Raw genomic sequence first — 25,725 nt, forward strand, 5'->3', positions numbered from 1 at the left:
TCCGAGATTGCACTACAGTGCAGACAATGGAAAACTTCCATTGCTGCACTGTACGGGGATCTCAGTTGAAACGTTCGAACGTTTAAAAGTTTGATCATATGGTGTCGACCATATGACGTTCGAACTTTTAAAAGTTCAACAACGCGAAAGGAACCCGGGTTTCCCTTTATTCTTTTATCGCTTTCCAAAATCAGCTCTGGGCAGGATGCTAAAGCCATTTGCTTACTGTAAATAAAAAGTGACCTTAACTGCATCTGTGGCTGTAATAGCTTTTGGTCTGCCTTATGTGCAGGGAAAAAATATGTCCTTAGCTGGGTCTACTTCTAATGACCGAAACGCCGATTCGCCGACAGTGAAATCACCGACGCCAGAAAACCGACAACACACAAACCCGACAACGCGAAACACCGAACACCATAACACCGACACACTACACGTAAACAACACAGTACACTACAACACATATCCACTAGCCCTAACCCAAACCCTAACCCTAAGGTCCGACACTACCGCACACTCTCCCTACCTGCACCCTAACCCTAACTCACTTACCCACCCCTAACCCCAAGCTCCGACACTACGACACTCTCCCTACCTGCACCCTAACCCTAACTCACTTACACCCCTAACCCCAAGCTCCGACACTACCGCACACTCTCCCTACCTGCACCCTAACCCTAACTCACTTACACACCCCTAACCCCAAGCTCCGACACTACCGCACACTCACCTATCACACACCCTAACCCTACATCCCTGAGTATTGCACACTTACCTGTCCGCTCCCTACTCCTAAATCCCTCACTATCGATACTTACCAGGTCGCTTACACATTCCCCTTGTCGGTCTTCCGTCTGTCGGCATTCGAGCGTGTCGGCCAACTGCGTTGTCGGTCGTTTGGTGTCGGTGATTTCACTGTCGGCGAATCGGCGTTTCGGTCATTAGAAGTAGACCCCCTTAGCTATATTATTTTTCCAATGAAGCCACGACTTGTCATTTTATCTAGGTTGAGATTTTAGCCAAGGAATAAGCCAGGAGCATTTCTGAGCTTTGTGTCTTCTTTGCTTAGGGAGGACAGAACATTTTTTTTTTTTTTTTAAAACAAAGTTTTTCAGTTATGATTAAAAATATCTGACTGTATCAGATCTGTCTCATGGAAGAGGCTGAACAAATATTAATCCTTCTAGTGATATAGGAAAGCACCTTCCATAGTCTTTGGGAAGGATCAGGTTACAATATACTGCCTGGATGCCTGCTTATGCTTAAAGCCAGTAGTTGGTAAGAAAAAGGATGAACAAATATTAATCCTTCTAGTGATACAGGGCACCTTCCATAGTCTCTGGGAAGGATACTGCCTGGATGCCTGCTTATGCTTAAAGCCGGTAGTTGGTAAGAAAAAGGATAGTGGTCACCAAGAGTGTTAGCTTGCACTGAACCTTCTGTATAGATGTGCAACATTTATAAAAGGTGACGTGGAACATTATTAGAAGCTGATCAAGGAAAGACTTTTCATGCCCTCTGTCTTATAAATATTTGTGAATGTAAGGGATGGATGATAGAATCCTGTTTACCCCTTACATTTGGTCTTGTTAGTTTGACTCATAGAATATCCTTCCATCTGACATAATAAAATATTAGTAGAAAAGCTGTAAAGCATACAACATAGTCATGACTGGTGTAAACCACATGCAGTGAAGCTCACAAACAGTATTTTTAACTGTGCTAGGCAAACCATGGGCAATTACTTAAAACACTCATCAGAATTTTGAAAGAATCAGTTAATTCTTACAGAAGAACAGCTACAGGCTAAATCATTTGGCACTACATTCGGTTCAAAAAGACAAGGAGATGACAGCCAAAGTTTCCACCTGTAAACGCTGATGCCCCATAGCATACAGAAGTTCTCCAGTGCTTCACTATGCCCCATGTGGATCCTACCCAATGCTTTGAAGTACAAAGACAGAAATGTCTGCTTTTTAATAAGTAACAATACTAAAATTACTGTCATATATTGCATTCAAAAAATGCTGTGATTCATATCTTGACAAATATAAAATATAAAATGTTTAACAGCTGTGAGAAAAAATTATGTTTTTACCATAATGTTCCATGTGTGTTGTTGCTCTTCATTCGTTCCTGATGAGTGGGTTTCGGTTCCGTTCTCTGAACCGACTCTGCCATTATACAAGCTCACGCCAGCCAAAAACTCTCGAGCTAAGAATACCCATAGTGCTCCTCTCCTTATCTCCTCAGATCGAGTTTGCCTGTAAGAAGAAAAGTGGAGGCTTTGTCTGGGCAAATGCCCTGTTAAGTAAGCAGGACCAAGTCCGAACCTCCAGGAGTCTTTCGGAAGGGGTAAAGGGGGGGATGTCATGAATGAACGAAGATCAACAACACAGATGGAACATTATGGTAAGAACATAACTTCTTTATCTGATGTTGTTAATCTTCATTCATTCATGATGAGTGGAACAGAGTCCCTAGCTAATGTCTCGGGAGGCCCTATGGAAGGATATTCCTGAGCACCATTGAGCCGAAGGATGCTCTCCCCCTGGAGACCAGGTCCAATTTGTAATGAGGGATAAAGGTATGAGGGGTAGCCCAGGTGGCTGCTGCACAAATATCATCCATAGAAGCTCTGGAGCGGAAAGCTACTGAAGTAGCCATTGATCTAGTTGAATGAGCTTTGATTTTAGTGGTTAAATGCCTTTTGTTTGGTTGATAAGCAAAGGAAATGCAGTCTCTCAGCCATTTTGCCACCGTGACTTTGGAAACAAGGTTTCCCAACTTGGGTCCTGAAAAGGACAGGAATAAATTATCAGATTTTCGGTAGGATTTAGTTATGTCTAAACACAAACTTAATTGCCTATGTACATCCAATAAATGCAAACAATATTCTCCTTTATTAGAGAAATTTGGAAAGAAGACTAGTAGGTCAATAGATTGATCAATATGCAAGTCGGAGACAACCTTGGGTAGAAAAGAGGGGTTAGTCTGAAGTGATACTCTCTCTTTGTGGAAAACTAAGGACGTTTTGTACACAAGGCCTGTAATTCTGAAATCCTTCTTGTTGAGGGAATGGCTACCAGGAATAAGGTTTTCAAAGACAGGAATTTCATATCGCAAGTGGCTGAAAGCTCGAAGTGATGATGAGTCAAAGTTTTTTAAGACTAGTATCAAATTCCAAGATTCAATGGGTTCTTTGAAAGGCAGTTTAATATGTAGGACTCCTTTCAAAAAGGTTTTACAGAAACGGTGGGACACCAAAGAGGAGTCTTGAAAACCATTACTGAAATTTGAGATAGTTGCTAAATGAACCTGAATCCTGGACCTGAATCCTGAACCTGGATCCCTAGTGATATCTGCATTTCTTACTGTACTTATTTCCTTGTTTCACTTGAAAGAAAGTTACTGTTTGTCGTTTTTGCATTTAAGTTACCTGTAACACATTGCATTTAAGTTACCTGGCACTTGCTCACTAAGTCAGCACTAAAAAATTAAAAGCACTACATCCTCACAAACTCCCCTTGAGTACCTTGTTCCCCATTGGCCCTTTTTTCAATTATAAAGGAATTCCCAATACTATTCTAGCATGTCCAAAGGTCAGTTGTCAATCTCCTCTCTGGTCCAGCTGGTGGATCTGGGAATCTTGAGGCAATGTTACAACTGCCTCATGTACACAGACAACCCTCTCCTCCTCCCAACAAATTCCAACACATGTGAGAGATGCAACCATATAGCCAAACTGGAGGCTAAGCTCTCTCAACTCAGTACTGGCGTAACCAGTCAGGAGAAGGAAACCACACTCACTACAATTCCAGTCTCACATAGACCTACCACGACAGCAAACCAAACACATAAACACACAAAAACATACTCGGAGGCTCTAAATAAAAATCTGCCTAAGCAGCAGAGACCTCCAAAGCAGACACCCAAGCAAACGCTACCCCAAAACAAAAACACATGCAACACAAAGCTCACAAAGCCAGTGTGCCGAACAGTCACAGTCCTTAAGGCTAAACAACACACCTGATACACTTGTAATAGGTGACTCTATCGTCAGGCACATGGACGTCCCGCTCACCAGGCTGAACAAGGAGAAGGTCACGGTGAGCTGCCTGTCGGGCGCTAGGATCCGCCACATAACACAAGCACTCAGGTCACTCCAAGGCAAGTACAAATATGACTCAGTCATTGTCCATGCTGGCGTGAATGACCTGAGACGTACCTCCCTGGACTACATGAAAAGAGACATAGAGGAGCTCTCTGAGCATGTAGCCCAGGCCGGTATGACCCTGACCTTGAGTAGCATTTTACCCTCACCAAGAATGATGCCACAATATGAAGACAAGATGATCAATTTCAACAATTGGCTTAAGTATTGGTGTCATTCAAAGGGGATCCAATGCCTGACAGCCTGGGATGACATGCTCGACAAGCCACGATGCTTCGCTAGGGACGGCTTGCACCTGTCACCCTGGGCTTTTGGATATTGGCAAAGGCTCTTGCTACCCCCATAGTGCCTTTTTTAGGCAAGGCTCAAAAGACAAACCCACCTCCATAGGCATCACAAGGGATAAGAAACTAAGAGTAATGCTACTCAACGCCAGAAGTCTAAACCTCAAGATGCACGACTGAAACTCTCCTTAGCATGGAGAACATCGATATCTGTGCAGTAACAGAAACCTGGTTCAAGGCTCCTGAGAGCACCCCAGCACTACCAGGTTATACCTCATACCATGCTTTTCAGCCCCAAAACTTGGACCGAACCACAAAAGGAGGGGGAGTATCAATATCCGTCAAAGATACCCACACCTCCAGGTTGGTGGCAGAGCACAAAGCATCAGAGACTATCCATGTGCAACTAACAGTGGGTAAAACTGCCTTCCAGTTTATAGCCTGCTACAGACCACCCTCCCAAACCCAGGAACCCCACTGGGCCTTCCTGAGAACACTGGAAAATATGAAGGTCTCTCCAAACACCATTATATTGGGCGACTTCAACTACCCAAACATAGACTGGGAGCATTACTCTAGCTCCAACACCCTAGCCCAAAGGTTCCTAGAATTTATAAACTCAAATGCTATGGAACAACTTGTTACCACTCCCACAAGAGGGGAAAACATATTGGACCTGATCATCACCAACATGGGGACTCTATGCTCCAGACCAGAAGTGTATCCCTCACTGGTAAGATCAGACCCTAAACTAATCTCACTGGATATTCACATCACGACCCCACCCCCTGCCCAGAAAACCGCAGTGAAAAACTTCTAAAGCAAATTTCACACTCCTCAAAACCGAGGTGGAATCCTTCAAAGCCCCCGGGCCTGTGGAAAATATGGCCCAGACCGCAGAATCCTTTATAAACGCATTCTATGAACACCTTCAGGAATGCATGGATCATGCAATCCCAAATAAAACCAAGACCCAATCCTCCAAAGGCAGACGTCCTGTCTGGTGGACCCCAGCCATAAACAAACTACACAATAGAAGGAGGAAGCTACTACATGATAGAGCAAAATCCCAAAAAGGGAAGGCATCTCTGATCAGTATTAGCAAAAAACTATGGGCACTCATAAAATCATCTAAGGCCAGCTTCGAGAGAAAAATTGCACAGGACACTAAGGATAATCACAAGGCTTTCTTTAGTTATGTTAGGAACCTGGGTGGGAATTCCCAGATATGCTCAGAATTAATCCAAAATGACAAAAAATACACCAAACCCACAGACATTGCCAACATCCTAGCTGACAGGTTCAGCGCAAACTTCTCCCCCCCCCACCAAAAGGGCAAATATCTATCCCAGCAGAGTGCTGCCCCCTGACATCTCAGATGCTCAGGTAAGAGCCGCCCTCTCCAAAGCAAAAAACACAGCATCAATGGGACCAGACGGTGTCCCAGGCTGCGTCCTACATGAACTCCAAGAAGAGCTACACCCAAACATAAAACTACTGTTCAGTCTCAGCCTTACTACAGGATATGTACCCAAAGAGTGGTGTACATCAACAGTGGTCCATCTCCATAAAGGTGGTGCCTCAATGGATCCTGGAAACTATCGCCCCATAAGCCTGACTAGCTTGGTCTGCAAAGCTATGGAAAGGATCATCATGGACCTCATAAATAAAGATATTGGGGACCTACAGACACTGGATCCTACCCAGTTTGGCTTTGTTAAGGGCAGATCCTGCCTCTTAAACCTGGTCGATTTCTTTGAAACAGTCACCAAAGCCAATGACGAGGGGAAGGTGGTCCACACAGCCTACCTGGACCTCGCAAAAACCTTCGATACAATACCCCACTCGGGCATTATAGATAAGCTCACCAGCTTAAATATCACCAGCTTAAATATAAACCCCTATGTCACTAGATGGGTTGCAAAATGGCTCAAGGACAGAACCCACATGGTTAGAATTGCCGGCGCCATGTCAGACTCCAAACCAGTTACAAGTGGCGTCCCACAAGGCTCAGTCCTGGGACCTCTCTTGTTCAGTATATATTTCTCGGAGGTACAGGCCAACATGGAAGGACTGTGGCTGACCAAGTTCGCAGATGACTGCAAACTGGGCACCATAATCGACTCTCCAGCCAACACAAGCATCCTCCAAAAGGGCCTCATAGAAACAGACAACTGGTGCCACAGCCATGGCCTCAAGCTAAATGCCAAAAGTGTATAGTCATCCCCTTTGGCAAAAACAAAGTGCCCACAAATTACCACATAGGTGGTAATCCATTAAGTACAGAAGAAGTAATTAGGGACCTGGGGACCCAAGCTGATAGCAATCTCTTATTTGACAACCACATGGCCAAAGTGGTTAGAAAAACATTTTATATAGCCCACCTAATCATGAAGGGATTCACATCTAGATCAGGGGAGGTCATCGTGCCTCTTTACTCATCCCTCATCAGGCCCCATAATTGAGTACAATGCCCCTTTTGGGATGTACCTTACCAGACACCTGCAGCAACTGGAAAGACCCCAAAAGTACCTCACCAAGGGGATCAAAGGGCTCAAACAGATGCCATATGCTGCCCGGTTAAAGAAACTCCAGCTCTACTCAGTGGCATACCGCCTGCTCAGAGGCGATCTGTGCCTGACGTATAAAGCCATGTCCAACCCAGAATTAATGGACATGCTGCACTTCAGAAAATCCAAATCCCATCGAGCTACGCACTCGAGAGACTTGAACCTCAGCACTGAAATAAATAGGACATGCTGGAGGGACAGATTCATAACCCAGAGGCTCCCTTCACTCTGGAATAAAATCCCAGTCCAGGTTAGGCAGAGTCCCTCATTGACTCTCTTCAAGAGGAATCTTGATGAGTGGATGTGAGATCGTAGGTTTACCCCAGGTATCACTTCTGTGTCACTGTTAGATAGAGGCACAGTATACTAACCTCGAAAAAGGGCATAGCAAAATTAATTTAAAATGGGTGGCGAAAGCCAAACACACTCTGGCTAGGCTTATAAATGCCCTAGGGCAGATAGCCTAGTATGAACCTATGAATGGTAGAACCGGACGCTCCTGAATGGAGTAAACTTGATAGATACTCCAACACAGTCAGAGTGGAGAAAGGGTCCAGATCTTTTTTCTCGAGATCAAAGGACAAACCTACTCCATTTACTAAAATAAATTTTTCTGGTGGCAGGTTTATGAGAAGCCAGAAGTATTTTACGTACGGGGAAGATAAATTATTATGCCTGGCAATTACTGGTAGTTGAGGTACCAAGCTGTCAGCTTGAGACTCAGTAGGTTTGGGTGGATCAAACCTTGAGGGTGCAACAGTAGCCTGGGAGTGAGACCCAGAATCCAAGGTCGGTGAACCAGGTGATGCCAAAGGAAAGGAAACCAGACTTGTTGGGGCCAATACGATGCAATGAGGATCATTTTGCTTCTTAACCCAAGTGCTTTCTTTAGAAATTGTAGAATCAGAGGAAAGGGAAGGAAGGTATAAAGTAGTCCCAGGGGCCAATCGTGTACTAGAGCATCCCTCTGGGACTTCCCGTGAGGGGGGATTAGGGCAAAGTAGCTGCTGCATTTGTGGTTGAAGGGAGAGGTGAATAGATCACAGCAAGGCTGACCCCAGAGATGGAAAATCTCCGTAGCTACTTCTGGACTGAGGGGTCACTCGTGAGGCAGGAGAATGCATCTGCTCAGTTTGTCTGTGATCACATTGGAATTTCCGGGAATGTGCATTGCTATCAGAAACCGGTTGGAAGCTATCGCCCACTGTCAAACTCTCATGGCTTCCAGACACAAATGGTAGGATCTGGTTCCTTCATTTGTTGATGTACCAGACGAGTGACATGTTTTCCGACTGGATAACAATTGTCCTGGACAGAAGGACAGATTGAAGTGCTTGCAACACCAGAAGCACTGCCCTCAGTTCTAAGACACTGATATGCAAATCAGCCTCTAAGGGAGACCAAGTGCCTTAGACTGTCTTGTCCCTGAAAATGTCTCCCCATCTGGTACACATCCATTGTCACTGCAGCCCTGGGCTGAGGGAATGACAAGCGACAACTCCAAAGTTCCATTTCTGGCTTCATCCACCATTTCAGATGCTGTTTGCAGTGGTTTGTTATGCGAATTGGAAAGGACATGAGGTGCGTCAATAGGGGCCACTGCAATGCTAGGAGCCTTTGTAGTAATCTCATGTGGATTCTTGCTAGAGGGACCATAGTAATTGTTGCTGCCATAGACCCAGTAGTTGCAGGACCGAACGGGCTGGGACTTTGTCCTGAGAAAGTATCACTCGGAGTTGGGATCGGAGTCTCTGAAGCTTGTGAAGAGGAAGGGATACCAGGCAAGAACTTGTGTCAAGTGTTACTCCAATGAATTCTAGACATTGTGTGGCCTCTAGTTTTGATTTCTCTTAGTTTATTGCGATTCCTAGGAGTCGTACTAGCTCTAAAGTGTAGTGTAAGGCCTGAAGCAGTAGATGCTTGGTGGGGGCAGTACAAACCCAATCGTCCAGATATGGAAACACATGGAATCCCTGCAGTCTCAAGGGAGCTGTTAATACTGCCATGCATTTGGTGAACACCCTCGGGGCTGTGGAGAGACCAAAGGGCAGCACTCAAAATTGATAGTGATTGGCTTCCAGCCAGAAGAAGAGATATCTTCTTGAGTGTTTGCCCATTTTTATGTGCCAATACACGTCCTGAAGATCTATAGAGCACATCTAGCTGTCTTTTTCAAAAAAAGGAAGGATAGACTGAACCGTGACCATCTGGAATTTGGTTTGTTTGATGAACTTGTTTAGTATGCTGAGGTCCAAAATTGACCTCCAGTCCCCTGCCTTTTTTGGCACTACAAAGAATCTTGAGTAGAATCCAGATTCTATCTGGCCTGGTGGGACTGTCTGGATGACTCTTTTTGGAGCAGCTTTTGGACTTCTTGTGCTGCTGTGTCCCTCTGACTGGGTGGAATGTTGGGGATTCGCTTTTGTGGCCTCATGTAAAGATCAAAGGGAATGTGTTAACCTTTGGTCATTATCTTCTGCACCCAAGAATTTGTTATGGAATGCCAGGCTAAATGGTGCAGAGAGAATCTGCCGCCGGCTGCTTTCAGAGGTAAGCAATTGGGCACTCTTCAGGAGTGCTGATAGGGCTGCCCAGAGAAGGAATCCCTGGACCCCTGGTTACATGGGCCCCTTCCCCTCTTCCTCAGGGAGGGCGTCTTCCTGATGAATTCCCCCCTCTACACCCGAGGGAAAAATCACCACATGTGTCACGGAAAGACCCTTGATACTTTTTGAACCACATCTTTCCTCTCCTCTGATTCCTAGAGTAGGATCACTGGGGGGGGGGGACATACACCCATGGCAGAAAGGGTCTTGCCGTCCTTCTCACACCTGGCTAGCGTGTCCTTAACTTTTGGTCTGAAAACAGAGGAAGCATCAATGGGAGTGTTGACAAAGGAAGACTTAATGGGGTCTGCAAAATCACACAAGTGCATCCAGGCGTGATGTCTCATGCCTTCACCCGCTGCTCTGACCACTCCTTCGGTTGTGTGCGCAATCAACCGCATGGACGAGTTAGAAATGGACTCCAGGGTAGTGAGCTGCAAGACAACTTTGTCACGTACCTCATCAGACATTGCTCCTAACGATCCTGAGAGTTCCATAATCTGGTCTCTCTGGAGGCAAGTGAAATGTACCAAATGGTTCAATGACCGTATGGCAAGGTCACTGAGGCGTAAACCCACTTCCCTAGTCTGTCCATCATCCAAGACTCCCTGTTTGGAGGATGGACAGCAGGATTCTCCTCTGTGAGTTATTTTCTTGTTGCTGCTGCCACCACCATAGCATCCACCACCAAGCCCTTGGACCAATGGGGTTGATCCTCTGGAGGTGATAGTATTTTGTCTGGTCTCCAGGGGATAGACTCAATGGTGTCAGGGGCCTTCCAGGTGCGTTGCAAGATGAGCTTAACTAACTCATCCACAGCAAGGGTCACCCAGGAACTAGAGGGTCAAGCACGGAACGCCTGTAAGAATACAGATTCTTAGGAGAAAGGGTTGGTGGCCTTTCCAATCACCCCTCTGTTTCAGGATCTCCAATAGGTCTCCAAAGGAGACATCTTTAGGGGGCAACCGTGGGGACCCTTCCCCCTCATCGTAATCTGTATCTTCTGTAACGGATTCCTCAGGGAAATCAATGTGCTCCTTCTTGCACAGTCTCTTATGGGGTGGCTCCTCAGGGGGTTACATCTAAAGAGGGCTCCATAGAGAGGTTGCCTTGTGGTAGGGTATGTTGCTGCTCCCATGCTCCATGTGCCAGTGTAGTGAACTGTGTCAGCTGTGGACCAGGAGACATGTATATTTGACATTCTGGCACCAAAGGAGCCAGCTGTGAGCCTACTGAGGTGAGTGCCCTCTCCATAACCTGTAAGGCAGGCCCACCTGAAGAGGGATGGGAGCCTGGAACTGAGAAGGACAACCTGGGAACCAGGGTCACACCCCTCTCCAACGAGCCTGCCTCCAGGAGAGGAGCCACGAGAGGACTTGGAGCTGTCAGAGCAACTGGAACCATAGATGGTGCCGTAGAAAAAACTGGTGCCGTACTAGGGGTCACAGTGCAGATGGACTAGAGTCTTGAGGGTGGATTGTCTCCGACTGAGCCAAGGTCCACAGGGTAGGATCCGGAGCCATGGTAAGATCTACCAGTGGAACAGGAGAAGGCTGGCATTGGGAACAATGTTGGTATCAAGGGCTCCAATACATGCAGAGAGGTCGGAGGAACAGAGGTGGGAATCTGTGGAAAAAAAACCCTCTGCTCTGGGTAGGAGAGGTCCTAGATGGAGTCGGAATGCCACTGGCCGCTAGGAGCTGATCCACAAGTCTCACTACGCCAAAGTCCGAAAGGCTCTTGGTGGAACGGGTTGACATCCCCTATGGAGATTCAGGTCGGTCAAGGAAAGGACTCGGTTGTTGTCCAGCAAAGGGGTCGATTGATGGGGAATATACAGTCCTGGCCAGTGTCTCAACCTTCGGAACTGTGGTTGTAGGACCAGATGATGAGGGGAGCGACGGAACCAATTTTAAGGGGGGGGGACTATTGTTGGTGCAGAGAGGGTCTGCGGTACCATTGGAGGTGTTGGTACTGTGGAAGTAGTAGATGTATTCAGTTCCATAGACAAGGATGGCGCCATGGATGGAGTTTTGGACTCCGGTGCCATAGTAGGAGTAGAAATCAATTTCATGAGTTTCTGTTTTGCTTCGTATGATCCTGGGCATTAGCAGTGTTAGATTCATGGATTTGAGGAGACAAACGCAAAGAGTGGCTCTTCTTCTTTGACCGTTTAGGAGGGGTTGAGACCTCTGCCTCAGATAAAGCCTCCAAAAAAGGGGTTTTCAGGAAACCCTTTAAAATCAATTTATTTTTACGTTTATCCAGGGTGTGGGCACTAAAACCCTTACAAAGCTCACAAGGTGGTTGAATCTTCAAGTGTTCAACTCCGAGACAATAGGTCAGTCAGAATTTGGCATTTTCCTGCCACATTTATCACACTGCTTAAACCCTGTAGTGCCCTTTTTATCAGGCATTATAGAAAAGGCGCTCTCAACAAACAAAATTATTAGCAAAATATGCACAAAATAACAGTTTTACAGGAGCACCTATCACAAATGATGTGCTAACGCACACTCAAGAGTAAGCAAGTACACACGTTAAAAGGAGGGGGGTTGTTTTTTTTTTTTTTTTATTACCAACAATGGTAAAGAAAGTATACCCAAAAGGTAAGATAGGAAGGAAGGAGAATACCAGGATGGTATAAAAAATACCAATGGGTAGAAGGGAGGGGCCTGTACCAATGCTGGTACGAAAAAATACCAAAAGGTAAAGAAATTCACTCACACAGTAAATAACTATCGCTAAATATAGACGACTAAAGTTTAAAGACTAAAGGTAATTTTAGACTGAAAACGTTAAAGGATTTTGAAATCAAAAGAAGCACTTGGCTTGAGAGCTAGCCTGACGCGTCCTGAACTCTACGTGGCAAATGAGATCTGGGGAGATAAGGAGAGGGGGACTATGGGTATTCTCAGCTCGAGAGTTTTTGGCTGGCGCGAGCTTTTATAACGGCAGAGTCGTTTCAGAGGACGGAATTGAAACCCAATCATCATGAATTAATGAAGACTAACAAAATCAGATAAAATTTTTTAAAATGAGAACCATACCCACAGACTCAAAAAGCATGTTTATTTCATCATGGTTTGATGTTTTCTACACTTTAACACCACTCTGGGACTATTTACAGGCTTTAAAATATTTTTGTATGTAATTTCTGAGTCTGACCACATGAGGCCTGGCATCTTAAAGTAATTCTGATTGTTTAGTCTGCCTCTAGGTATCCCAAAATGCAGTGCTTGTTTGTAAAAAGTTACATCACGCAGGCCACTTTCTTCCTAAAGCTCCTGTCACTGCATTGATTTTACATGCACACACTGCTGTCTTTCAGTCAGTTTTAAGTAACATTTCATGCCGTTCAATGACTACTTAAAAGACAAACAGTGCAAATGCCACAGAACAGACTTTCAAAGTGCTTTTTACTGCTCCTTCTTTTTAGAATGGCTAAACTGTATTTTTTTGTGAAGCTGAAGTGTACTACTATGACTCATCTCCCATTCCCCTTCACAACTAACTTCCTAGCTACCAAAGAGCCAAAGGTAATTTGGGATGTTACCTGTTGTGACTGACAGCTCACATCACACCAGGGAACTTGACTCATGTACTGTTTCCTTGTTCTAGCCTTTACTTTCTGTATGGGCAGAGGAAGGACCAGGGAGCTGTGACATCACAGCATGGGTGGGTTTTTAGGACAGTCATGGTTGCTGTCAGTTTGGGGAGGCAACTGGCCAGAAAACTACTTGTATTCAGTGGCCTTGATAACATCAATGAATCGGAGACTGCAGTAAGGGCAGGATAAACGTTTTATTTGAAAGTGAAACCACCACAATACTGTAAGATACTGTTCTAGCCGAGAGAAACACTCAATTTAAAATATTTTAAATGCTGTGGTGTTTATTCATAGCAGGGACAATATATAGGGAAAAAAGGACAGATGTTGAGCATTTAATAATAGAATCCCATTGTTGTCCTTTAAATAACTCTTTCTGAACATTATTTTGCATGTATTGTTCTCACAACTTCCATTTATTTCTATATAATTTGCTTCTTCCCTTTTCTAATGATCCCTCTACCAATGCTTGTATCTCTCTTATAATATTCAGTACTTCAAATACAGCTGGTTTAGACTTTGATTTCCATTTTCTAGTAACTGCTTTTTTTTTGGCAACCAAAAAAATTAAACTTAGCAAGGCCTTAACATGTCTGACAATTCAGAATCTGTATCCCAGCTCAAGAGAAGCATTTCCTTAGTCACATCCATTTGCTCACCCAATATTTCAGACATAGTATTCAACAGAGATTTTTTTTTTAAATCTGCCAACTCGTTATATTCCTAAAACATATGTTATTAGTCAACTCTTTCTTCCCCAAGGGCAGTAACAAATGTTAAGTGTATTAAATGTAACCTTATGGCATAAAATAAGCTGTTCTTTAAGAAAGTCTAATGAGGCTGCACAGTATGTCACAATGAAATCTGACATGGTACGGCCTTAAAGTATAAACAATTCTTTACAAGGGTAGATCCTCAGTGGTCAGTGAAAAAGTGAATTTTCTACACACTGACCCAGAAAAAAAAATAATCTCTGGGATTCATGAACAATCATGTACGCTTCATGCAAAGCCTATGCTAGGTTTACCTGTTAGCATGATGAGCAGCAGTGCTAATCACATATGCATGCTACTCATCATGCTAACATGAATAAAAGCATGTTTCTGTGGCCAGCAACAGTGCTGGCAGCCACAAAACTATGTTGAAATGCACAAGCACACACAGTAAACAAACAGGTCTATGGACAAAGCTGTTAAACTTGCTTGTGTAGACAACACAAACAGCTACATAAGGGAAATGATGCATTATGTACACACAGGTAAATTGTATGGTGTGTGCTATGTACATAAATGACACATATGAATACAAAAACAAGTAAGAGGAGATGTGAAATGCCAACAATACATGGAATACCAGACAGGAAAAGTGTACTGAGGACAATGTGGATAGAAATCAGAGAGATATATACAGAAAGATGTCAGAGGGGAAGATAAATGTTCCAAGTCTAGTATGATAATTGATGTGAAGGTGCTTATGTCACAAAGACAACTTTGTAAAAATGAAATTTCATAACACACATAAGCATACATAATGGTGGTCACTATTCCTAAGCAAATGTAGGTAAATAAAAGCAGATTTGATATTATAGGATGGGACAGTTACACAAAATCACAGTGGGGAATTATATGACATATGACTGTCATTCACATGCTTAGTACATACATAATGGGATAGCTGCACAGCACGCATTAAGTCCATAGAACATGTAGGAAAATATGAATAGCTCAGAAGCCACAATAACCTTTTGCAAGAATTGAATCCATGCCATCAATGTTAACACTGACCTGCATATTAACTGTGTATGCCACAGAAAGAGGCTTAAACACATGCATGGAGAGGATCACCCTTGAAGGGAATTATGTAATAGTTATGCATCCCATATGTAGGTGTGTGTGATGTTACAAAAATAAGGGAACAAACTGTGACATACATAATACCCTTGTGTAAGGTCCCCCCTCCCTGCCTGACACAGTTATTGTGCTAAAAAATAACACATGCAAATTCCACACCATGATGCAATGGATTCCCCAGAGCTGTGTATTGTAGGCATCTTCTACAGGCGGTAGCAGTGAGTATTGTGACAAAACAAATGAAATCAATGTGTGAATTAAAGAATACTTAATGAATGGCATGTCAGTATGGCAGACAGATGGCAATTAAATGAGTATGCTCAAGTGAACACAAATGAGATCAGTCCTACATCAATGTTCCGTGGTCAAGGATGGCTTCTCTGTATATCTGTAGACATACCACCCAAGAACTGGAGCACATACTTGTACACCACAGTACTCCATGCATCTGCCAAGGTAGCACTCTCACCATTACACTGGCAGAACAAATGTGTAACTTCAGGAAATCCAAAGCTACAGTCATGTGTGTCTGTGTAACATCTCAAGGGAGAACACTGACGTGATGTAATGGTTGCTGTGCAATGTCAGTATGTTCATACGAAATTAATCTCTATGATAGAATTTAACATCAAGCTGTACAAGGTCTCCAAATAACAAGACTGCTATTAATCACATTTGCCATAGTGGAAATGTAATCACAGCTGTTGAACTCAATTTATGTGAAGTCATTCAATCAGTTTAAATGGAGGAGGGTGGCTTTCATGCAAAACAGTTAAGGACACAAATGCTTACAATCATTCAGTACTGGATTGAAACACCTGCCTAAGCACAGAGACAATGAAAACCATAGTGGGATCATTGAATTTGCTATGATAAAAGTGCATTACCAACTGTCAAATGTGTGGTTACGTGAAAGCATTACACCATGAGTATGAATTAAGGAATGCATGTCCCTGAAATTACTTAGAAAGAATCTTGCTGTCTGTCAGACAACAGTGCCTGATACTAGGTATACCCAAACATACATGTAGCCCTCGGCTGTTGTCACTGTGACAGTAGCACAACAATCAAGTCCAATGTGACTATAATCCCATATTGGACCACATGCCGCACTTGGACAACAACAAACATATTGTCTTATTTCCTCAATCCTGAGAAGGTGTTTCATGACAACTGTGATGTAAAGACAAATCTACTCAGATAACAGCATCAGTCTTCAATACAGCTTTTCCAAAGGAAACATAGAATAAACTCCTGTAACAGGATATATCTACACCTGAACACAGAACACATGGGTGACAACTCTTATCAGCATGTACACTGACTGTAAGCAGTGACGCTGGGATTTTAACGGCATATTACAACATCACAGGCAAATGAAGGTTTTATCCGTCAACAGTGACACTACATATTTCAACGATTTCCAATAAAAAGCAGTTGTACAGTACACTGTATAGATAAACCTCATATATGTACTTGCAGCCTGTTCTGCACAGCAAAGGGAAACAGCACACAACCACAGATGACAGTCATTCAAACTCCATACCCCCATGTACTTAAACAACCTACCCACAAAAGTGTATTATACGCACATGCCACAGGAGAAATCTGACTGCATGTGAGCCACACTGCATCTTTGAAAAGATGATCAACCATGTCATGCATAGGAGATGCGCGAAAATTACTTCTACAGCTATGTGGAATTCTAAATATTTTCAATACGAACAGGTGTAACACACTCCTGTATCCATTTACATTCTCTCACACACGCATGCGCACACACACACACACACACACACACACACACACACAAAATTAGAAGAGTCTCACTGCTGTATTCAAACTCCCTACTTATCAACTGACAATCTACACACAAGTGTATTACACACATGCTCCACAGCAGACATCTGACTTTTGCAGTGTGAGTACATTACTGAAATGATGACATCAGTGTGTTGCAGACAGTATGTGTTTGTGGACAGATTGAAAAAGGGGATGCGGCACTGATCTCACCGTGCAAGTGTTTCTCATGAGTTGGAGTCAAAAGAACACACCTGCTGAAATAATGTTGCAGTGATCCAATGGACTCACCATCATACATACAAGTTTATTGTTATGAGATTAGAATCCCACCTATCTAGTTATAAAACCCAAAAGGCTGAGTACTTAATACAAGCACCACAGCAGAAGTCTGACTTACACAGTGTGATAGTGCACTTTATACAGGATGGCATCAGAGTTACATTGCTGAGACAATGATGTTGGGAGAAGGGTGTTACACTGTTGTAGACACACCCTGCAGTGTAAAAGTAACCCCAGGCTACTATTTTAACAAGGCCAGCAGTAGTTAACATTCTACTTACACAAATACATCTGCACACACATACACACACACACGCTGACTGTCATAAGATTACAACCCCTACTTATTTAGCTCTGCAATCTAGAGGAAACAGTACTTAATGCAAGGACCAACACAGCAGTCTGACTTCTGCAGTGTGAGTGTGCATTTTATACAAATGATATCATCGTCAGAGAAGATGATGTTGCAAGAAGGATCTGAAATTGATGTGAACACATCCTGCAGTTTAAAATTAACTCCTTGGGTGGCTCAGGGGTGCAGTGGTTGATGTTGTCACCTCACAGCAAGAGGTTCTCTGGTTCAGTTCTCGGCTGGGGTGCCTTCTATGTGGAGTCTGCATGTCCTCCCTGCATTTGCCTAGGTTTCCTCCGGGTACTCCGGTGTCCTCCCACATTCCAAAGATATGTGTCTGGAATGTTTCTCCTCAGGCCTCCATTAAAAATAGGCGCTGTTCCAAGTCGGACTTTCATGGTCAACAAATGTTAAATAAATAAAAACTCCAGGCTACTACCATAGAGTGGACAGTAGTAGTTCAGGTCATATCTGCACACATACACACACTGACTGCCATGAGATTAGAACCCCCATCTATGCAATCTAGAGAACACAGTATTAACAAAAGTGCCACTGAAGAAATCTGACTACACTGCAGTCTGACAGTGCAATGTAGATAGGATTAGTGTCTCATTCTGTCACAGACAATATTGTAATGTTGAAGGTTTTGTGCAAATCCACAATCGGCTGATATGACACAGCAAGTTCAATGTTATGCTTAATAATTCATACATACTGTTAACTTATGTCAGCTATGCTGTCATTAATGTATACTGCAGAACTAGCAGTGACATGTACCTACCTGTCTTGGGTATAGGAGACACACACACTTGTGAAACCCAGGATGGACAATGAATCATTCATGGATCATCAAGTTAGGATGATAGCATTTAAACAAAAATGAATGCTACTGATATTAGTTACGGCATGTGCTCATGCATGGGCAATGGGGCTTGTCAATAACAAGCAATAATTAATGTTCCAATACAAGAGGGATAAAACATGATTATTTCTGAATGCCAAGGATGCCACATGGTTGTATATCATTTGTAAGAGTACTGCAGTGCAGAGCCAACTGTCCAGAATGAAATGGTCAATTAACCACACACTTCACTGCATTTCATATCAGTACATTAAACAATTTCCACATAATGAAATAATACCATTCAGTACTAATAGTTATTTATGTTCCAAATCACTTCAGAAAGCGCAATGCGGAGAAATATATTTGCACAAGGTTCACAAAGTGTTAGTGCATGCATAATGACATTGTGTGTTTTATTATACCTTTCCATGGTAGCACCAAAACTCAATTCAAAAATGAAATGTTTTGTTTGCCTTCACCACTTGTGTGAAAGTAAACTGTGAGCAAACAGTTCTATGCTAAAGGACAATAGTGAAACACTATTTGTTTTTTCTTCTGCAGCGCAAACAGCCTTAACAACAATGAGAGTCTGTCAGCACTCTAATCAGTACTTAAAGGACAAAATCCACTTGTTAACATAGCTTCCTTTGTGGCACAAGGTGTAAACTCACTAAGCTAAATCAAATGCAGATGATTTTACAAACTGTCAGAATTTCTTTGTGGCACAAGGTGTAAACTCACTGAGCTGAATGAAATGCAGATGATTTTACAAACAGTGTCAGAATGTGATTATTAAAGTAACTAGTTATCATGAGTTTAAGAATACCTAGGAATGACTACTATACATATGCTTCTTGGCAAAACTGCATACGTAATAGCTACTGAAATCATTTTTGTATAACTACTACGCATACACAAGCTTTAAGGGAAATCATAAGTTAACTGATGTAGAATTAGGTGTAAGGCAAACACTCATTGCATTATGCAGTAAAGCCTGAAGTGCCACTTTGCATGACATACAACAGTTGCATGTTGCCAGACGTCACAAATGCTGAGCACAACTGATAAAACAGAAGGCTCTTATAAAGGTATATATGCAACTCATTCACAGGAAAGACGCTTATAAAAACAGGCAATATGAGTTTCATCTAATGTTGGATACAAACCATTGTCAAGAAAAAAAAGATATGTCTAAACTTGACATTACCTCTAGATCCCACCAACGAAATCCTACTTCACACATGATAAAGTCACACATTTGAAGGGACAGTGTAGCCAATGGAAGATGTAGATTTTATTCTTCAGCAAAGCAACTGCAGATAGGCAATGCCACACCATTACATTTACATCCATCAGCCTAATGAATAGTCAACAGTACACAGGGGTGACAATACACAGATATAGACACATATAAAAGGGTGCTGTTATGGGTCATTAATGTACATCTTAATGGTGAAGCAGCTGTGGGACAGGCAAAAACTGATGCTGACACAGGTAGTTTAATAAGGCATGGATGTATTTGCAAATGCTTTTTGCAGCAATATTCAAAAACTGTTCACAAAAGTTTCTTAATGGATAATTAAAATGAATGTCAAACATAATATAGAAATATAATTTCACATTAAGAAATAATGTAACATACAAAATGGGGTTGATAAGAAAGAGGTGAAATGGGGGGGGGGGGGCAGAGGGAAAAGAATAGAGGAATTTGCAAGACGGTAGTGGAAGAGAACCATACCTATCCACTTCTTCACAACAAACGCAAGTGTAGTCAGAATTTGCCAGTTTTGGACTGTCACTACAGCAAAGTAAGTGATAACAGAAAAATGCTGTACAGCCCATTGTTCCAAATCAGGGGTGTTAAGAAGACATAGAGGTGAAAGGGAAAGCTAAATACAGGTCGTTATTTTTTTTTTGTGGCGAAGTGCTGATTTTTTTTTTACTTTTTTTTCATTTCTCCAAAGAGAGGAATGTTGATGAAAGTGCTTAGGAATGTGAGCGTCAAGTAGGAAGATTAGGTGAGGAAGCAGGTACAGACATACAGGACAAATGAGACAGACAGAGATGGTGATGGACACAAAAGGCTGGGGGACATCATGACTGGAAATAGGGGGCATTGGAGGTGCACCCACATCAACCCTGAGAACATTAAGAATCTAGTCCTCACCTTCAGAACTGCCATCATCATCTCCTGTCTCAGTTTCCTATGCCAATGTGGCATCACTTTCGCAATGTGAAGAAACACCTTTTTGGGCACCAAGGCCCCTTTCCATAATATCCACCCACAAACCCAGTCAGCTCTTAGCGGGTGAAAAAAAATCACCACCTCCACTAATATTACGCCCAGAGGGTATCAGTACATCAGCTGCAGGGGCAGAGTTTCCTGATGTAGATTGGCCAGGTAGGGCAGGGGCTGTGGAGGCAGTGCTGACAGCTTGGGACCCTGAAGTACTAGGTATCGGTGTTGCAACCTCTGGAGGGATGGTAGGCTGATCCAACTCTCTGTGCTGCAAGTCAGGTTTTATAAGAAGAAATGTATAACAACGAAACATATTTAGACATATAAAATATTCCCCGCACCACAAAAGAGAGAGAGAATTAGATCCATGGCATATCACATGACTATATAATTTCAGATAATGAACAGTTGTGATTATCCAGTCTATGCACCTTTGCCATATCCAGGTATGATGAGAAGGTCTTAACTCTGTTGTACTGACAATCAGCTGCAATGCTATGATAACACAAATATCACTATTTATTACAATATTGCAATACTGCATACAAGTACAATAGTTACTTGGTGTACATTAAAACCTGATGCACACATACTCTCTGCCTCTCTAAGGAGAGTCAACCTCTCTTGGTTCGCTGCAATGTCTTCCACAGCTGTACAACAGAAAACGACAAGAAGAGTCATGAAAGCATACTGAATAAGTCTTGTCTGGGTACTGTATGCTATATCATTTAATACAGATAGGTCAGTATACTTACACAAATGGTGGATGTCAGCAGTCTTAAAATCATTTTCCCATTGGCTAAAGAGGTCCTTCTTGCACCATTTCAGGTCACTATATACTGGTGACAGTAATTCTCTCCAGTGCTTGGGAAGCCAGTTGCACAGGAGACCGCCTTGGCTATTCTGTTCCAAGCTTCAGTCTTATACTGAGACTCAGTGTAAGTTCCCTTGCAGTAGCGCTTCATGAGGAGTGCCACAAAAATTCTGGACTCCTCCATAACCCACGTCTGTGCTCTAAACTTACCATCATCAACTCCTGCACCAGATATGCCTGCAGAAGTCAAACAGCATAAGGATGAGTTGCACCAAATTTCAATCTCTCATTTAATGACTAGTGTGCAGACATGCACAAACATGCCAACTGCATTTGTGCGATGGTAAACACAAACAGGCACTTGTAAGCAAGGCAGGAGGCATTTTATCAGACAGCAATGAAGGTGTGAGACATGGCAGTGAGATTTGCCATGTGTGACACTGAACATATTCACACTTTTTCAGGTGGTCAACACTGACAGCTTTGATGGCTTTGCTCTGTTATCCTCTGCATTTTGGAGATTAAATAGGATGACATGGCACATACCATTCTGGAATTACACAAAGTAAAAAGTTAGCTGACCAATGTGGGGATCAAACCAAAATAATAAATAATGCATAAATTTCAAGCAAAGTGATTTGTCAGTACTACAGGAGAATTCCCTTTCAACCATGTTTCTTACAAACAATCTGCATTCAGTATGGATGGAGACATACTGCAGATAGGGGTTCCTATCACATTGTCAAACTTTTAAAAGTTCGAACGTCATATGGTCGACACCATATGATCGCACTTTTAAAAGTTTGAACATTTCAATGGAGATCCCCATACATGCAGCAATGGAAGTTTTCCGCTGTCTGCACTGTAGTGCGATCTCAGAGTTGGTATATTTAAAGAGTGGGGGTGCAGGGGGGCTTTCCCCCCTGCTTAAGCTTTCAGGTAGGTTTTTTCTGGGGTTTTTTTTGGTTTTTTTTTTTTTTTGAACTTTTAAGAGTTCGAACATATGGTCTTGACCATATGGTGTTCAAACTCTTAAAAGTTTGATTATCTGATATAGACCCTGCAGATAGACCTGTATGTGTGTGACTTTAGAGGTATTACTACCATTTGTAAATTTGTCAGATGGATAGACTTTCATGAGCTGATTAATATAGGTTAAGCTAAGATACGGAACTTCATTATACCACAATGCCTACATGGACCTCCTGGAGTCCCTCAATATACCACCAAATACTCTGGTTTTGGGAGACAACTACTCAATAAATTGGTCTAACTATACCTGTACCAACACACACACCCAGAAATTCTTGAACTTTGTAAATTCTAATGCCCTGGACCAGTCAGTGGACACCCCCACTAGGGGTTCAAACATTCTGGATCTAGTACTTATGAACATGAGTGATCATTGAGCCACCCCAAGTGTACAGTCATCTCTAGTGAGGGCTGACTGCAGGTCAGTCACACTAGAACAATAGCATCTGATCCTCCCCCAGATGGAACTACACTAAAACATATCTCCAAAGCAAACTATAATCTCTTACGAGACAATATTACTAGTTTCATAGTCCCTATCCCTACTGATGGCAAGGATACCTTTGCCGAGGTTTATACCAAAGCCTTGTATAAACACCTTCACAGCTGCATCGACTCAGCTGTACCCAACAGGATAAAAAGTTCCTCATGCAGGAACAAACCTGCTTGGTGGTCATCTACCATTAACAAGCTATACAACAGGAGAAAGAAACTGCTATCTAAAAGCAGTAGGAGACTGTCCTCAAACTCCAAAGACTCCTTCTTGGCCTAAATAAGCAAATAAGTCACCTAGTAAAAAAATCCAAAGCCAACTACAAATCTAAACTGGCCACCCTAGCCAAGGATAACCATAAAGCATTCTTTGGCTACCTCTGCAACCTCAAAAAGGAAAATCCCAGATTTGCACAGAACTTGTTGTAAATGGCACAACATATACTGAACTTGGTGATATTACTAACCTGCTGGCAGACAGGTTCAGTGAGAACTTCTCCCCCATGTCTCCACCCAATATACCACAAGGCATCCCTCCTACACGTCTCCCTCCAGAAATCACTAAGGAACAGGTCCTTAATGCCCTTCCCAAGGCTAAAAACATGGCTTCTTGGGACCAGACAACATCCCTGACTGCATCCTAAATTATCTGAAGCAAGAGATAACTGTAATTTTGAGAACCATCTTTAGCCACAGGCTAAGCACTGGGTATGTTCCTGTAGACTGGAAAACTGCCACTGTCATCCCTCTCCACAAAGAGGGTTCCTCTGCTAACCCCAGGAATTAAAGACCCGCAAGTCTGACCAGCCTCATATGCAAGGCTATGAAGAGAATCATCATGGATCTTATTAAAAGGGATACAGGAGACCTCCAAACACTAGACCCATTTCAGTTTGGTTTCATCAAAGGAAGATCGTGCCTACTACACTTGGTGGACGTCTTTGAGACGGTCACCAAAGCCCTGGGGATGAAGGCAAAACTGCGCATACTGCCTATTTAGACCTAGTGAAGGCCTTCGACACCATTCTCCACTCATGTATCTTTGATAACTTCCCCAACTGAATGTAAACAAGTACAAGTCAGGTGGGTTGCAAACTGGCTCACCAACAGAAGACACACAGTTAAAATAGGAGACTCTTCATCCACTTTCAAACCAGTAACTAGTGGAGTGCCACAGGGCTCAGTGCTGGGGCCTCTATTGTTTGGAACTTGCTTTTCAGAAGTACAGGCCAAAACAAAGGGCATGTGGTTAAAGTCTGCACATGACTGCAAACTGAGTTTGATCATTGAATCCCCTAATGACACTGACACCCTCCAGGAAGGTCTTACTCAAACCAATGATCAGTACCAAAGTAACGGGCTCAAGATAAATGCTAAAAAGTGCATCATCGTCCCCTTCAGCAAGGGAGATGTCCCTGCAAAATACCACATTAACACCACCACAAGTACCCAATCTGTGGTAAGAGATCTGGGCACACAGATTGACAGCAACCTTTCCTTTGATCATGAAGTTTTTACAGTGGTAAGGAAAGCCTTCTACATTGCCCATCTCATCAATAAGGGCATTGCCTCCAGCAAAAGAGACGTTATAACCCCCCCCATACTCCTCCCTTATTAGATCAATTATAGAGTACAATGCATCCTTTGGCATGTACCTCGCCAGGCACCTTCAACAATTGGAGAGACTCAGAGGTACCTTCCAAAGAAAAGTCAAGGTGTCCAACACCTGTCCTATGCTGACAAGACTAAAATCCTCATCACTATATTCTGTGTCATACAGACTACTTAGGGGGTGACCTCTGCCTACCCTATAGGGCAACCACAGATCCTGCCCTGATGGAAATGATACGCAAGACAAATGGTACTCAGTGCACCTACTCTAGCAATCTTAACATGAAAAGTGATATTAACAGGACCTGCTGGAGAGACAGGTTCACCTCCCAGAACCCCCCCCCCCACTCTGGAATAATCCCGGTAAAACAGCCTTTCACTGATCCTTTTCAAGCACAACCTGGATAACTGGATGGGGAATTCCAAATTCACCCCTGAGGTTTCACCTGCATCCCTTCTAGACAGGGGCAGCAGGTGTTGAGTCAGATCTACTAATAGCATCATTAAAAGAGAAAAAAACTTGGCTATGCTTGTGAGGGCCTCAGGGCCATTAGCCTAGTAACCTCCTATGATCCTACACATACCGTTCTAAATACACAGCCTATGTGAGGACCGAAGATTAGTTTAACTTAAATATTCTGCCCATCACAGATATGCAAGTGCATTTTTAACTCATTATCATAAAGTCTCCAGCTTAAACAATTATGCACATATTCAACTGTTTCATAAGTGAATCATTTGTTAGATATGCTATTTAGAAAAATCTATCTATCAAAGCATTGAGACATTGTAGACATAAACATATTTATGATAGCCACTTGTATGCAGTGTTACCTTCCTAATAAAAAAACTGTTAGAAATTGTATTCTGACACCTTACTTTAAAAATAGTGTTATCTGGATTTGAACTCTGGATCACCTGTATGATATTTCTAAAGACACTGCACTTGTACCACAGAGAAAGCTAGGTTAACAGGTGGATTTTCCTTACTAAGTGAAGTCCAGAGTACTGTCAGCGGGCCATCACCACCAAGTCTGTTTGCACATTTCTCACTTTTTTCCATAAGCTGGCAATCCTGGCTGCGAGACACACAATAGTGAGCAAGTGCACAAGTCAAAAACAGTAATAAAAAGCATATAAAGTTATAACATAAGTTATGAGT

This window comes from Protopterus annectens, chromosome 5.part0 (genome assembly GCF_019279795.1).
Source record: "Protopterus annectens isolate FY-2018-M chromosome 5.part0, PAN1.0, whole genome shotgun sequence".
Classification (NCBI taxonomy): Eukaryota; Metazoa; Chordata; order Ceratodontiformes; family Protopteridae; genus Protopterus; species Protopterus annectens.